Source organism: Diceros bicornis, chromosome 26 (assembly GCF_020826845.1).
Source record: "Diceros bicornis minor isolate mBicDic1 chromosome 26, mDicBic1.mat.cur, whole genome shotgun sequence".
In the NCBI taxonomy this organism is placed as follows: domain Eukaryota; kingdom Metazoa; phylum Chordata; class Mammalia; order Perissodactyla; family Rhinocerotidae; genus Diceros; species Diceros bicornis.
Window position 1 is genome coordinate 1,970,385 of NC_080765.1, and position 14,738 is coordinate 1,985,122.

Below are 14,738 nucleotides of genomic sequence, written 5' to 3' on the forward strand. Positions count from 1 at the left end.
CCTCTCCAACACTTGTTGTTTTTTGTCTTGGTGATTATAGCCCTTCTAACGGGCGTGAGGTGATATCTTAGTGTTGTTTTGATTTGCATTTCCCTGATGATTAGCGATATTGAACATCTTTTCGTGTGCCTATTGGCCATCTGTATATCTTCTTTGGAGAAGTGTCTGTTCATTTCCTCTGCCCATTTTTTGATCGGGTTGTTTGTTTTTTTGTTGTTCAGTTGTGTGAGTTCTTTATATATTATGGAGATCAACCCCTTGTCAGATGTATGTTTTGCAAATATTCTCTCCCAGCTGGTGGGTTGTCTGTTCATCTTGATTCTGGTTTCGTTTGTCTTATAGAAGCTCTTTAATCTGATAAAATCCCACTTGTTTATTTTTTCTTTGGTTTCCCTAGTCTGGGTAGGCATGTCATCCAAAAAGTTTCCTTTATGACGAGTGTCAAATAGTGTGTTGCCTATATTTTCTTCTATGAGTTTTATAGTTTCAGGTCTCACCTTCAGGTCTTTGATTCATTTTGAGTTACTTTTTGTGAATGGCAATAGCAGATGGTCCACTTTCATTCTTTTGCATGTGGCTGTCCAGTTTTCCCAACACCATTTATTGAAGAGACTTTCCTTTCTCCATTGTATGTTCTTAGCACCTTTGTCGAAAATTAGCTGTCCGTATATGTGGGGTTTTATATCTGGGCTTTCAATTCTGTTCCATTGATCTGTGTGTCTGTTTTTGTACCGTTACCATGCTGTTTTGATTACTATTGCTTTGTAGTATGTTTTGAAGTCAGGGATTGTGATGCCTCCTGCTTTGTTCTTTTTTCTTAGGATTGCTTTAGCGATTCGGGGCCTTTTTTTCCCCCATATGAATGTTAGTATTCTTTTTTCTATTTCTGTGAAGAATGTCATTGGGATTCTGATTGGGATTGCATTGAATCTGTGGCTTGCTTTAGGTAATATAGACATTTTAACTACGTTTATTCTTCCAATCCACGTGCATGGGATGTCCTTCCATTTCTTTATGTCATTGTGGATTTCCCTCAATAATGTCTTGTAGTTCTCATTGTATAGGTCCTTCACCTCCTTGGTAAGACTTATTCCTAGGTATTTTATTCTTTTTGATGCAATTGTAAACGGTATTATCTTTTTGAGCTCTCTTTCTGTTAGTTCATTATTAGCATACAGAAATGCAACTGATTTTTGTAGACTGATTTTGTACCCTGCAACTTTGCTGTAGTTGTGGATTATTTCTAATAGTTTTCCAACAGATTCTTTAGGATTTTCTATATATAAAATCATGTCATCTGCAAATAGTGAGAGTTTCACTTCTTCGTTACCTATTTGGATTCCTTTTATTCCTTTTTCTTGCCTAATTGCTCTGGCCGAAACCTCCAGTACTATGTTGAACAGGAGTGGTGAGAGTGGGCAGCCCTGCCTCGTTCCTGTTCTCAGAGGAATGGCTTTCAGTCTTTCCCCGTTGAGTATGATGTTGGCTATGGGTTTGTCATAAATAGCTTTTATTATGTTGAGGTACTTTCCTTCTATTCCCATTTTGTTGAGAGTTTTTATCATAAATGGATGTTGTATCTTGTCAAATGCCTTCTCTGCATCTATTGAGATGACCATGTGGTTTTTATTCTTTGTTTTGTTGATGTGATGTATCACATTGATTGATTTACGGATGTTGAACCATCCCTGCGTCCCTGGTATAAATCCCACTTGATCAAGGTGTATGATCTTTTTAACGTATTGCTGTATTCGGTTTGCCAATATTTTGTTGAGGATTTTTGCATCTATGTTCATCAGCGATATTGGCCTGTAATTTTCTTTCTTTGTATTGTCTTTGTCTGGCTTTGGTATCAGGGTGATGTTGGCCTCGTAGAATGAGTTAGGAAGTGTTCCATCTTCCTCTATTTTTTGGAAGAGTTTGAGAAGGATGGGTATTAAATCTTCTTTGAATGTTTGATAAAATTCACTGGAGAAGCCATCTGGTCCTGGACTTTTATTTTTGGGGAGGTTTTTGATTACTATTTCAATCTCTTTACTTGTGATTGGTCTATTCAGACTCTCCATTTCTTCTTGGTTCAGTTTTGGGAGGTTGTATGAGTCTAAGAATTTATCCATTTCTTCTAGATCGTCCAATTTGTTGGCATATAATTTCTCACAGTATTCTCTTATAATCCTCTGTATTTCCGTGGTATCTGTTGTAATTTCTCCTCTTTCATTTCTAATTTTATTTACTTGAGCCTTTTCTCTTTTTTTCTTAGTAAGTCTGGCTAAGGGTTTGTCAATTTTGTTTATCTTCTCAAAGAACCAACTCTTTGTTTCATTAATCCTTTCTACTGTTTTTTTTGGTCTCAATTTCATTTATTTCTGCTCTGATTTTTATTATTTCTCTCCTTCTGCTGACTTTGGGCTTTGTTTGTTCTTCTTTTTCTAGTTCTGTTAGGTGTAATTTAAGGTTGTTTATTTGGGCTTTTTCTTGTTTGTTAAGGTGGGCTTGTATCACTGTGAGTTTCCCTCTCAGGACCGCTTTTGCTGCATCCCATATGGTTTGGTATGGCATATTTTCATTTTTGTTTGTTTCCAGATGGTTTTTGATTTCTCCTTTAATTTCATCAATGATCCATTCGTTGTTCAGTAGCATGTTGTTTAATCTCCACATTTTTGTCACTTTCCCAGTTTTTTTTCATGGTTCATTTCCAGTTTCATAGCATTATGGTCTGAAAAGATACTTGTTATGATTTCAATCTTCTTAAATTTATTGAGGCTTGCTTTGTTTCCCAACATATGGTCTATCCTTGAGAATGTTCCATGTGTGCTTGAGAAGAATGTGTAGTCAGCTGTTTTTGGATGGAGTGCTCTGCATATGTCTACTAGGTCCATCTCGTCCAGTTTTTCATTTAAGTCTAATATTTCTTTATTAACTTTTTGTCTGGATGATCTATCCATTGATGTAAGTGGGGTATTAAGATCCCCTATTACTATTGTGTTGTTGTTAATATCTCCTTTTAGGTTTGTTAATAGTTGCTTTATGTACATTGGTGCTCCTATGTTGGGTGCATATATATTTATAAGTGATATGTCTTCTTGGTGGAGTGTCCCTTTTGTCATTATATATTTCCCTTCTTTGTCTTTCTTAACCTGTTTTATCTTGAAGTCTACTTTGTCTGATATGAGTACAGCAACACCTGCTTTCTTTTGTTTGCCGTTAGCTTGGAGTATTGTCTTCCATCCTTTCACTCTGAGCCTGTGCTTGTCTTTAGTGCTGAGATGTGTTTCCTGGAGGCAGCATATTGTTGGGTCTTGCTTTTTAATCCATCCTGCCACTCTGTATCTTTTGATTGGAGAGTTCAATCCATTTACATTTAGGGTAATTATTGAAATATGAGGGCTTAATGTTGCTGTTTTGTCACTTATTTTCTGGTTCTTTTGTGTTTCCTTTGTTTCTTGTCCCATTTGTTTCGGACTGCCAATTCAGTTTGGTTGTTCTGTCTTATGACTCTTCTAGTTTTCTCTTTGTTTATCACATGTGGTTTTGTTTTGATTATTTGTTTAGTGGTTACCTTGAGGTTTGTGTAAGAAATCTTGTGTATGAGATAGTCCATTATCTGATGGCCTCCTATTTCCTTATACTAAGTCAATTCAATCACTTTCCTCTTCCCCTTCTAAGTCGTTCTTGTTATACCTTATTCTATCTTGTGTTGTGGCTGTGTGTTTATAGTGATGAGGTTAAATTTATTTTTGGTGAATTCCTTCCTTTGATCTTTGATTTTATTTTTATTTTCATTTATTTATTTTTTTGTGACGAAGATCAGCCCCGAGCTAACATCCATGCTAATCCTCCTCTTTTTGCTGAGGAAGACCGGATCTGAGCTAACATCTATTGCCAATCCTCCTCCTTTTTCTCCCCAAAACCCCAGTAGATAGTTGTATGTCATAGTTGCACATCCTTCCAGTTGCTGTATGTGGGATGCTGCCCCAGCATGGCCGGACAAGCAGTGCATCGGCACGCGCCCGGGATCCGAACCTGGGCTGCCAGCAGTGGAGCGTGTGTACTCAACTGCTAAGCCATGAGGCCCGCCCGTGATCTTTGATTTTAGAATTTAAGTGGTTGCTAACCTGTTCCGGTAAAGATCTACTATTTTTCTGAGTTTATCTACCTATTTTTCTCCTTGCTCCAAGCTTTGTATTCCCTTTCTCTTCTTTTTTTCAGGCCTGAGGGCCTTGTTGAGTATTTCTTGTAGCGGGGGTCTCGTGGCCATGAACTCCCTTAGCTTTTGTTTATCTGGGAGAGTTACTATTTCTCCATCATATTTGAAGGATATTTTTGCTGGATAGAGTATTCTTGGCTGAAAGTTTTTGTCTTTCAGTATTTTGAATATATCATTCCAGTCTCTCCTAGCCTGTAAAGTTTCTGTTGAGAAATCCGCTGAGAGCCTGATGGGAGTTCCTTTGTACGTTATTTTTTGTTTTTCTCTAGCTGCCCTTAATATTGTTTCTTTGTCATTGACTCTGCCTAGCCTTACCACTAGGTGTCATGGAGAGGGCCTTCGTCTGTTAATATATTTAGGTGACCTGTTGGCTTTGCTTACTGGTATTTCCTACTCCTTCCCCAGATTTGGGAAATTCTCAGCTATTATTTCCTTGAATAGCCTTTCTGTAAGAGGAATTTTTTAAATGAATTTAGCCTGCTATATTACTAGAAACAGAAATCTCACCGTGTTTTCAGGCAAACATTTGTAATTCTTCTGGATTCCGTGGTGGATTGTTTTCAGAGGTTTGTTCTTCCGCTCAGAGACCCCACAAGCTGTTCCCTTCCTTGGTTTTGCAGAGTTTTCGTGCATCCTGCATGGCTGAGGTTTTCCTCCCTCTCTTTCCCGCCTCTCCGATCTGGGAAGAGCTCAGCGAGCGCAGACAGAAGCAAGGCTCCTCCTGGCCCCCTCCTTTGGTCCAGTCTTCTGGATGCCCAGGCGGAGGGTGGGCAGCAGCCCAGTCCTCAGTCTGATACTCAGTGTGTGCCTCTGCTCGGCCTCTCATCTCAGCACCACCTGTGCGGCTGCCATTGTCTTGGCCGGTTCCCCAGCACACGTGCGGTTCCCTGAGGTTGGGTCAGGGGACACAGAGGTGTGATTAATGTTGTCACAGCTCCCAGATCCTGGTGTCAGGGTGTCTATCCATCTCATCATATAATGTTGTTATAAACCTCTATCTTTTCCTATGTCTTCATGGGTATAGTGTACAATATCTCTCAATGCAGGTGTCCATCGAGGGGAACGGATAAAGACCAACACATATAATCTCACTTTCATGTGGAATCTAAAAAAAAAGGACAAAACCAAACTCACAGATACAGAGAGCAGACTGATGATTGCCAGAGGCAGGGGGTGGAGAGTGGGCCAAATGGGTGAAGGTGGTCAAAAGGTACACACTTCCACTTTTAAAATAAATAAGTCCTGGGAATGTGATGTACAGCATGGTGACTATAATCAACAATAGTGTACTGTATATTTGAAAGTTGCTAAGAGAGCAGCCCTTAAAAGTTCTCATCACAGGAAAAAAAATTGTAACTATGTGTGGTGATGGATGTTAACCAGACTGACTGTGGTCGTCATTTTGTAGAATATACATATATTGAATCATTATGTTGTACATCTGAAACTAATATAATGTTCTATGTCAGTTACATCTCAATTAAAAAATAGTAAATAATACAAAAAAGAGAGGAGAATGGGTGAATAAATTGTGATATGTTCATACAACGGAACACTACATAGCAATAAGAAAAGAATGGATTATTGCTACCCACAAGAAAGGGACGATCTCACAGGTCATGTGAGCTGAAAGAAATCAGACGCCTACTTGTACACAAGCAGACTCATCTGTGACGACGGAGGGACAGCGGCTGGTGATCTCCTGCGGGGCGGGGTCGAGTGTGGGCTGGGGGGGGCAGGGGCCTGCGTGGAGTGGGACGTGTTCTCTAGTTTGACCTGAGTGGTGGTCACACTGGGGTGTATGTATGTAAAAATCATCAGTCTGGACACCTAAGATTTTTGTGCTTTACTGCATGTAAATTAATCCTCAATAAAAAAGAAAAACAAAAACTTATTATGAAATATTCTGAACATCCAAAAATTATAAAGGATCATCCCTTTACAGAACACTTTCAAAATTACACCAATTCAACAATACCCATTGAGGTCCTATGTGTAGACGGTTCTTCTCCCACTCCTGCCGTCCCAGGGCCCTCCAACCTGAAATCGCTCTCGTGGTCTTTACAGTGGACAGTTGGCAGAGGCTGCACCGTGGCTCTCCACCCGAACCCAGAAGGCCTTATTACTTCTTCTATTTGAAACTTTAGGGTCAGTTTTTTAAGTTAAATGATGAAAATGATCAGAAGAATATTCTCCTGAAAATTATTTTATTTATTTATTGCTGAGGAAGATTGTCCCTGAGCCTACACCTGTGCCAGTCTTCCTCTATTTTTTATGTGGGACGCTGCCACAGCATGGCTTGACGAGCGGTGTGTAGGTCCACACCCGGGATCTGAACCTGTGAACCCCAGGCCGTGCGTGAACTTCACCCGTAGGCCACTGGGCTGGCCCCTAAAATTATTTTTTCTTAGGAAAAAAGAACAGAAAACCACAACCTGTTCAGCATAGCCTCAGGTGCTGTGGTGGGCAAGCCCACTACAAATGGGGAAGGCCATCAGTTACTCTCTGGTCAGCAGGATTGTAGCCTGGGCCCTCTGCATGCTCTGGCCCCAGGTCACCGAGCCCCAGCACAGAGCCTCATCCATGTGCACGTCAGATGCCTCGAGGTCACGGTCTGTGTCAGACCACTGTTTCCCACGTAATCAACTTTTTCCTGCTTTCTGCTCTTCTTCCGTTCATTTCCTTTTAATTTCTAGGCGTCTGGTATCAAACCCGGCCTTGCAACTTAAGAGTTCTCACTTGTAACGGGAGCACCGTGAAATGCCGCTCGTCGGTTCCTGCTGTCCTTCCGTCTTGTGCCTTGTCTGCCATCCTCTCTTCTGGTTTTATCTGAGCTGCCATTTCATTTGACTTTTCTTGCACAGCTGATACTAAAGTCAAGAGCGCCACTACGCCAAGGATTTCTTCCGCTTGTAGTGCCAATCAATTTTAAGATGTTGGAGACATTTTGTCTTCTAGATGTTTTCCTGGGAGAGTATGGCATGAAGGGGGCTTCATCTGGGTATTTTTCACTGTACGTGAACGTGAGCCTGGTCTGGACAGCTTTGTCGTTTTCTCCAGCCTCAGATGTCAGAGTGATGGTGAGGCTGGGGGATGTCCTGGTAATTCCAGATAACAACACTGTCAAGACCTCTTCACTTGTCCCCTCACATACTTCCAGCTGGCGGTGGTGCTCCGGGAGAACCAGAGCGGGCCTGGACGGAGGGGCGGGGGGCCCCACCACCTCTGCTCACTGCACTGCCTTTTGCCAGATTCTGGCATGGTGGCCCTCGCTGCTGCCTGTGGATGGCCTGGACACCGCAGAGGGACCATGGTCTTGGGCACAAAGCCAGACCAAGTTTGCTGAGCACCAGCCCTGCACCCGCCCCCGCCTGCTCCCAAGTTCTGCATTTGACTCCTTTATAACTTTTTCAAAAATTTTGTTAAAGGAGCTAAGGACATACAGTGGAGAAAGAAAAGTCTCTTCAACAAGTGGTGCTTGGAAAACTGGACAGCCACATGCAAAAGAATGAAAGTGGACCATCTGCTATCGCCATTCACAAAAATTAACTCAAATGGATCAAAGACCTGAAGGTGAGACCTGAAACTATAAAACTCCTGGAGGAAAGTATAGGTAGTACACTACTTGCCATCAGCCATAAAGGGATCTTCTTGAATTCCATGTCTACTCAGGCAAGGGAAACAAAAGAAAAAATAAACACGTGGGACTTCATCAGATTAAAGAGCTTCTCCAAGGCAAATGAAACCAGGATCAAAATCAATAGGGAGGGCCAGCCCCGTGGCTTAGCGGTTAAGTGCGCGTGCTCCGCTGCTGGCGGCCCGGGTTCGGATCCTGGGTGCGCACCGACGCACCGCTTCTCCGGCCACGCTGAGGCCGCGTCCCACATACAGCAACTAGGAGGATGTGCAACTATGACATACAACTATCTACTGGGGCTTTGGAGCAAAAAAAGGAGGAGGATTGGCAACAGATGTTAGCTCAGAGCCAGTCTTCCTCAGCAAAAAGAGGAGAATTAGCATGGATGTTAGCTCAGGGCTGATCTTCCTCACAAAAAAAGAAAAAAAAGAAAAAAAAATGAATAGGGAACCCACCAGATGGGAAAAAATATTTGCAAACCATATATCTGACAAGGGATTAATCGCCATAATATATAAAGAACTCAGACAACTGAATAATGAAAAAACAAACAACCCAATCAAAAAATGGGCAGAGGAAATGAACAGACACTCCTCCAAAGAAGATATACAGATGGCCAATAGGCACATGAAAAGATGCTCAACCTCACTAATCATCAGGGAAATGCAAATCAAAACCACACTAAGATATCACCTCACGCCCGTTAGAATGACTATAATCACCAAGACAAAAAGCAACAAATGCTGGAGAGGCTGTGGAGAAATGGGTACCCTAATCCACTGCTGGTGGGAATGCAAACTGGTGCAGCCTCTATGGAAAACAGTATGGAGATTCCTCAAAAAATTAAAAACAGAAATACCTTATGATCCAGCTATCCCACTACTGGGTATCTACCCAACAAACCTGAAATCAACAATCCAAAGAGGCTTATGCACCCCTATGTTCATCGCAGCCTTATTCACCATAGCCAAGACATGGAAGCAACCCAAGTGTCCCTCCACTGATGACTGGATAAAGAAGATGTGGTATATATATACCATGGAACACTACTCAGCCATAAAAAAAAGACAATATCGTCCCATTTGCAACAACATGGATGGACCTGGAGGGTATAAGTGAAACAAGCTAGAAAGAGAAAGACAAACGTGCGTGTTTTCACTCATATGTGGAAGATAAACCAACACATGGACAGAGAGAACTGTTTGGCGGTTATCAGGGGCTAGGGGGTGGGGGGTGGGCACAAGGGTTGGAGGGATGCACTTATATGGTGACTGATAAACAATAAGGTACAACAAAAATTTCACAATAAAAGAAAAAAAAAAAGATGCCAGGGAAAAGTGAAAGGCCGGCCTCGTGGCTTAGCGGTTAAGTTCTCGCACTCCACTTTGGTGGCCTGGGGTTCTTGGGTTCAGATCCCCGGCATGGACCTACACACAACTCATCAAGCCACGGTGTGGCGGTATCCCAAGTACAAAATAGAGGAAGATTGGCACAGACATTAGCTCAGGGACGATCTTCCTCCGCAATAAAAAAAAAAAAAATTTTCCCAAAAGGAACACTGTACCTTTATTTTTTTCCCACTTTATTGAGATATAATTGACGCATAGTATTATATAAGTCTGGGTATACAACGTGATATATGTATACACTGTGAAATGATTACCATCCCTTATAACTTTTAAATCAAGTGACATCAAAACAGATTCATTTGGAAGAGTCGAACATACAACATGGTGACTATAGTTAATAATATTGTATTGTATGCTTGAAATTTGCTGAGAGTAGATCTTAACTATTCTCACCACACCAGAAAATGGTAAGTATGACATTTTTTTTTTTTTAAGATTTTATTTATTTATTTTTCCCCCAAAGCCCCGGTAGACAGTTGTATGTCGTAGTTGCACATCCATTCTGGTTGCTGTATGTGGGACGCGGCCTCAGCATGGCCGGAGAAGCGATGTGTCGGTGCTCGCCCGGGATCCGAACCCGGGCCGCCAGCAGCGGAGCGCGCGCACTTAACCGCTAAGCCACGGGGCCGGCCCAGTATGACATGTTAATGAGCTTGATTGTGGCATCATTTCACAAGCATACGCATATCAAAGCATCACATTGTGCACCTCCAATATATGTAATTATTATTTTGTCAATTATACCTCAATAAGGCTGGGGAAAGAAAATAAAATGATGGGTAGTGGCAAATGAAAAAAAAAAAAGAAAACGTGATACATATATACATACAATGGAATATTATTCAGCCTCAAAAAGAACATTCTGACACCTGATACAACATGGATGAAACTTAAGGACATTATGCTGAGTGAAATAGCCCAGTCACAAAAGGACAAATACTGTATGATTCCACATACATGAGGTCCCTAGAGTGGTCAAATTCATAGAGACAGAGAGTAGGATGGAGGGTGCCAGGGGCTGGGGGAGGGGGAGGGGAGTTAGTGCTCAATGGGGACAGAGTTTCAGTTTTGCAAGATGAAAAAGTTCTAGAGATCTGTTGCAAAACAATGTGAATATAGTTAACACTACCGAACTGTACACTTAAAAATGGTTAAGACATTAGATTTTATGTCATGTGATTTTTACCACAATTGAGAATTTTAAAAAATATATTCATCTATGCCCTGCCCAGCTCTCCCCTCACCTCAAATCTAGGGCAGTTGCTGAAATGGTTCTTGGTATTTTTCCTTCCTTTTTTCTGTTAACATGATAAATTGCACCAATTGATTTTTTTTTCTGCAATTATCCAAACAAATGAAAATATTCACACATCATTGTTTAACGAAGATTCCTAACACAGTTTGGTGTTAATACTAACCAATCACACCCCTCCCACAATCTTACTGGTAACATGGCCATTATCATAATGTAAAATTTCTTTTCTTTTTTTAAAAATAACTTACTGAGGGGAAAATCACATGACATAAAATTAACCATTTTAAAGAGGCACTCAGCGGATTCCGCATCTTCCCGGTCTTGTGCCGCCAGCACCTCTATCTGGTTCCAGAACATTTCCATCACTCTGGAGTAAAACTCCCTGTCCATTAAGCTGTTTCTCCCCATTTCCCCTTCCCCTCAGTCCCCGGCAGCCAGCTATCTGGCTTCTGTCACTGTGGATTTGCCTATCCCGGACATTCCATATACATGGAATCATACGTTATGTGCCCTTTGGTGTCTGACTTCTTTCACTGAGCGTAACTTTCTGGAGGTCCATCCACGCTGTAGCGCGGATCACTACTTCACTCCTTTCTATGGCCAAACAGTATCCTGTTGTCTGGATATACGGAACTTTACTTCCCCATTCATCTGCTGACCAGTATTTACGCTGTTTCCACTCTTCAGCTATCGCGAATAACACTGCTAAGAACATCTGTGCACCAGTTTTCGTGTGGACACGGTTTCATTTATCTTGGTTATATACCTAGGAGTAAAACTGCTGGGTCATATGGTAACTTGACGTTTAACATTTTGAGGAACTACTGAACTGTTTTCCAAAGTGGCCGGACCATTTATGTCTCCACTGGCAATGTCTGAGAATTCCAGTTCGCGTCTTTTCGCTTGTGCTGCCCTGGTGGGCGGGCAGTGGCACCTCACAGAGGTCTGCATCTGCACTTCCCTGCCGACCACGGACGCTGGGCACCTTCTCACGTGCTCACTGGCCATTTGAACATCCTTGAAGAAATGTCTATTCACATCCTTTGCCTATTTTTTAATTGGGTTATTTGTCTTTTTATTGAGTTGAAAGAATTCCTTCTATATTCTGGATACTAGACCCTTAACAGATGTGTGATTTGCAAACATCTTCTCACATTTGGCGGGTCTCCTTGGACACAAGAAGTTTTAAATTGTGATAAAGTCCAATTAACCTACTTTTTCCCTTTGGTTGCCTGTGCTTTTGGTTCATATCTCTGTTGCTCTGGCAGGAAAAATACAAGATGAGTTTGGAGCACATTGTAGAAAGTAAGGAAATGCTTAAACAACAAAAGGATGGGGCATGTCAGAGACACGGGAGCCACTGACAGCTCTCCTGATGGCCAAGGCTGGAACAACTTAAACAACACAGTAACCAGCGATGGTACTGGATAATAACCCAAACGTCGGATAGACATCCACGAGTCCACAGCGATAGAAACAAACAACTGGTAAACAATAAATGGGGGAGAAGAGACAACTCTTGCTTACAGAAGAATCCCAATTAGTAAATGGAGACAGGACAAGTGAATGGGAAAATCATTCTTGGAATACGATCACAGGGATAATTACAGCAGGCAAGCTCCATGGACAGATGCAAAAGTCAGTGGTGAAAGTTTAAGGAGAAACCAGACATTTGCACAATCTCAAAGTATCTCCATCAAAACAGTTACGAGCTACAAAGGGAAAAAGAGTGATTTGATGGTGGAGTATCTTGGCACACATCGCCTTAATCAAGTGAGAAAGGTCACACCGCTGGTAACAGACACACGGAAATCAGGCTCCCGACATGGTGCCCTGAGAGGGCAGGTCCCCTCTGCGCTCCATCTAATGACGAGAAGACACCGGACAAACCCAGACTGAGGGACCGGGACAAGAGACTGTTCAGTGCCCTTCAAATGTGTCGAGGCTACAAAAGACGAGGCCAGTCTGAGAAAACATTAGAGTGGAGGAGATTAAGGAGACACGATGAAGAAATGCCACGTGGGATCCTCATGGGATCTGGAACAGAAAAGGGACGAGTTAGAGGGAAAACTGGGGAAGTCCAAGCAAAGTCCACGTTTTAGCCACTAGCATCCCACCAGCGTCCGTTTTCTGGTTTGGACCCTTGTGCTGTGGCTGTGCAAGAGGTGAGCATGAGGGAGGCTGCTGAAGGGCGTATGGGGACTCTGTCTTTGCAATTCTTCTGTCAGTGTGAAATTATCTCAAAATTAAGATTAAAAAGGAAAAGTCAGTGCAGGGACGGTGTGGGGACGCCCTCTGTCCAGAGTGGCTGGCTCCCAGCCCCTCCCGCTGCACCCCAGACCTGCGGCTGGGGGCCAGCTGCTCGCTCCTGCTGGCTCCTGGAGCGCCACTCGGGGGTGCCTGTGGCAGGGCCGGGGGCTGCGCTGAGCTCTCGGGCTCCTCCCGCGCTGGCGGGCCACCGCTGAGCTCCACACTGGCCTGTCAAGGGCCCAGCGAGCTGGGCGAGCCGGGGACCTGCTGCTGCTCTCCCGCAGACAGAGAGGGCAACTTCCCGCGGGGCTGGGAGAGTGGCAGGAACAACCGGGTGGGCTTCAGCGGGCTCATTTAGACCCCACAGTGCACAGATCAGTTTATTTTTTCCATTTCACAGAGGAGGACACTGAGGCTCAGGGAAGAGGGGCGATGGGCCTGGCCCACACAGCCAGAGGGTGTCCAGGGCCTGAGCTCTCTCCAGGGTGGCGCTGTCAGAGACCCCCCACCAGGGCTGCTCCTCTGAAGGGTCAAGGCTGCCCACAGGCCTTCGGCTTTGCACACGCCTCCGGGAAGCCCCCCCCACCCCCCCGCAGCATCCCTGGGGCTTCCTGCCCTGGCGGCTGTGAGCCCGAGGGCAGGGTCTGTGCGGTGCCCTATCATCGCCCCCTCGTGCCCCCGTGGAGGCCCCTCATCCTCTCAGGTGCCGTCCTTCCATCCTGCACCTCAGAAGGCTCCTCCCGTGAGATTCAAGCCCGTGGCCATCTGGCCTGAAGTCGAATGCGGCCTCAGCCCTGGTGACATTGGGTCAGCCTTGCACCCCAGCCTGGTCCCAGGCCCCCACTCTCCCTGTGACTGTCCCTGCCTGCACCCACTTCCTTCCCGCCTCCCCCCAGCATCCTCTTCAAAGTGGCTGACACGGGGTGAGGCCAGCTGCGGGCCGGCAGCTGCGAGTGGGTGGGGTCCTGCTCTCCTCTGACTGCGCCCCTGGCGTGGAGTCCTCATTGAAGGCTAAAATGGTCCAGGAAGCACTTTCCCCAGGGAGGGGGACGCACTGCGAGCCCTCGGGCCCCCCTCCATCAGGCGGGTGACTGGGCTCTGCCGGTGCCATGGCTCAGAGAAAAAGACACCAGTGACAGTGGTGGGTGGTAAGTCCCGAGAGGAAGGAACCTCGCTGGCAGAAGCTCTCTGAATTTCAAAACGCTGGGCTGGTGAGATAAGGTCTGGAAGGACAGAGACCATTTATGTTGAGACAGCAGGAGCCTAAGGATAGGGTGCTTGTTTCAGTCTACCCAGGATACTCTCTGGATGAGTACTGTGTTGACTGCTCTCTATTGCCCCCCCAGACCCACTCTGCACCCCCATCCTGGCTGTGCCTGGAAGCTGGCCTTGATACCTTCCCACAGGCTCCCTGGCCTTGGCGTCAGGTTGGGGTCAGCCACTGGAAGGGTCAGTAAGAGGAGGGTGTGGGAGGAGAGAGGTCAGGGTGTTTACCCCCCGGCTCCTTCCCTACTGGGCCACACAGACAACCGGGTCATCTCCACAGACGCAGCTTTTGCTAACTCCCTTTGCTTCATCCTTTTGGGGTGCAATGGCTCCCCAGAGTCCCTTGTGAGCGGCCTTAGCCCTGTCCACACCTGCACACACGGCCGCTTCCTCAAGTCTCGTCCACCCTTGGTTGATCCCACTGCTTCCCACAGGGTTCTGCTGATACAGCGCCTGAGAAAGGGCACGAAGCTTCCGGGCACAGTCAGCTGTTCACTTGGAGAGCCTCATTCAGTCTCCGTGAGGGGACCCTCAACTGCAAGGCTGTAAAATGACCACAAAGCTTGCAAAACGCTGACTGGTCGTCCGCTCCAAGGAAAGCCCGCTGCCGCCGGAGACAGCATCAGCCCCCTGAGGCTGTAAGCATCCTCACCGCACTCATCCAATTTGTGTTAGCTGATCTGTCACTGTTTTGCACATTGGGAAGAGTTTTCG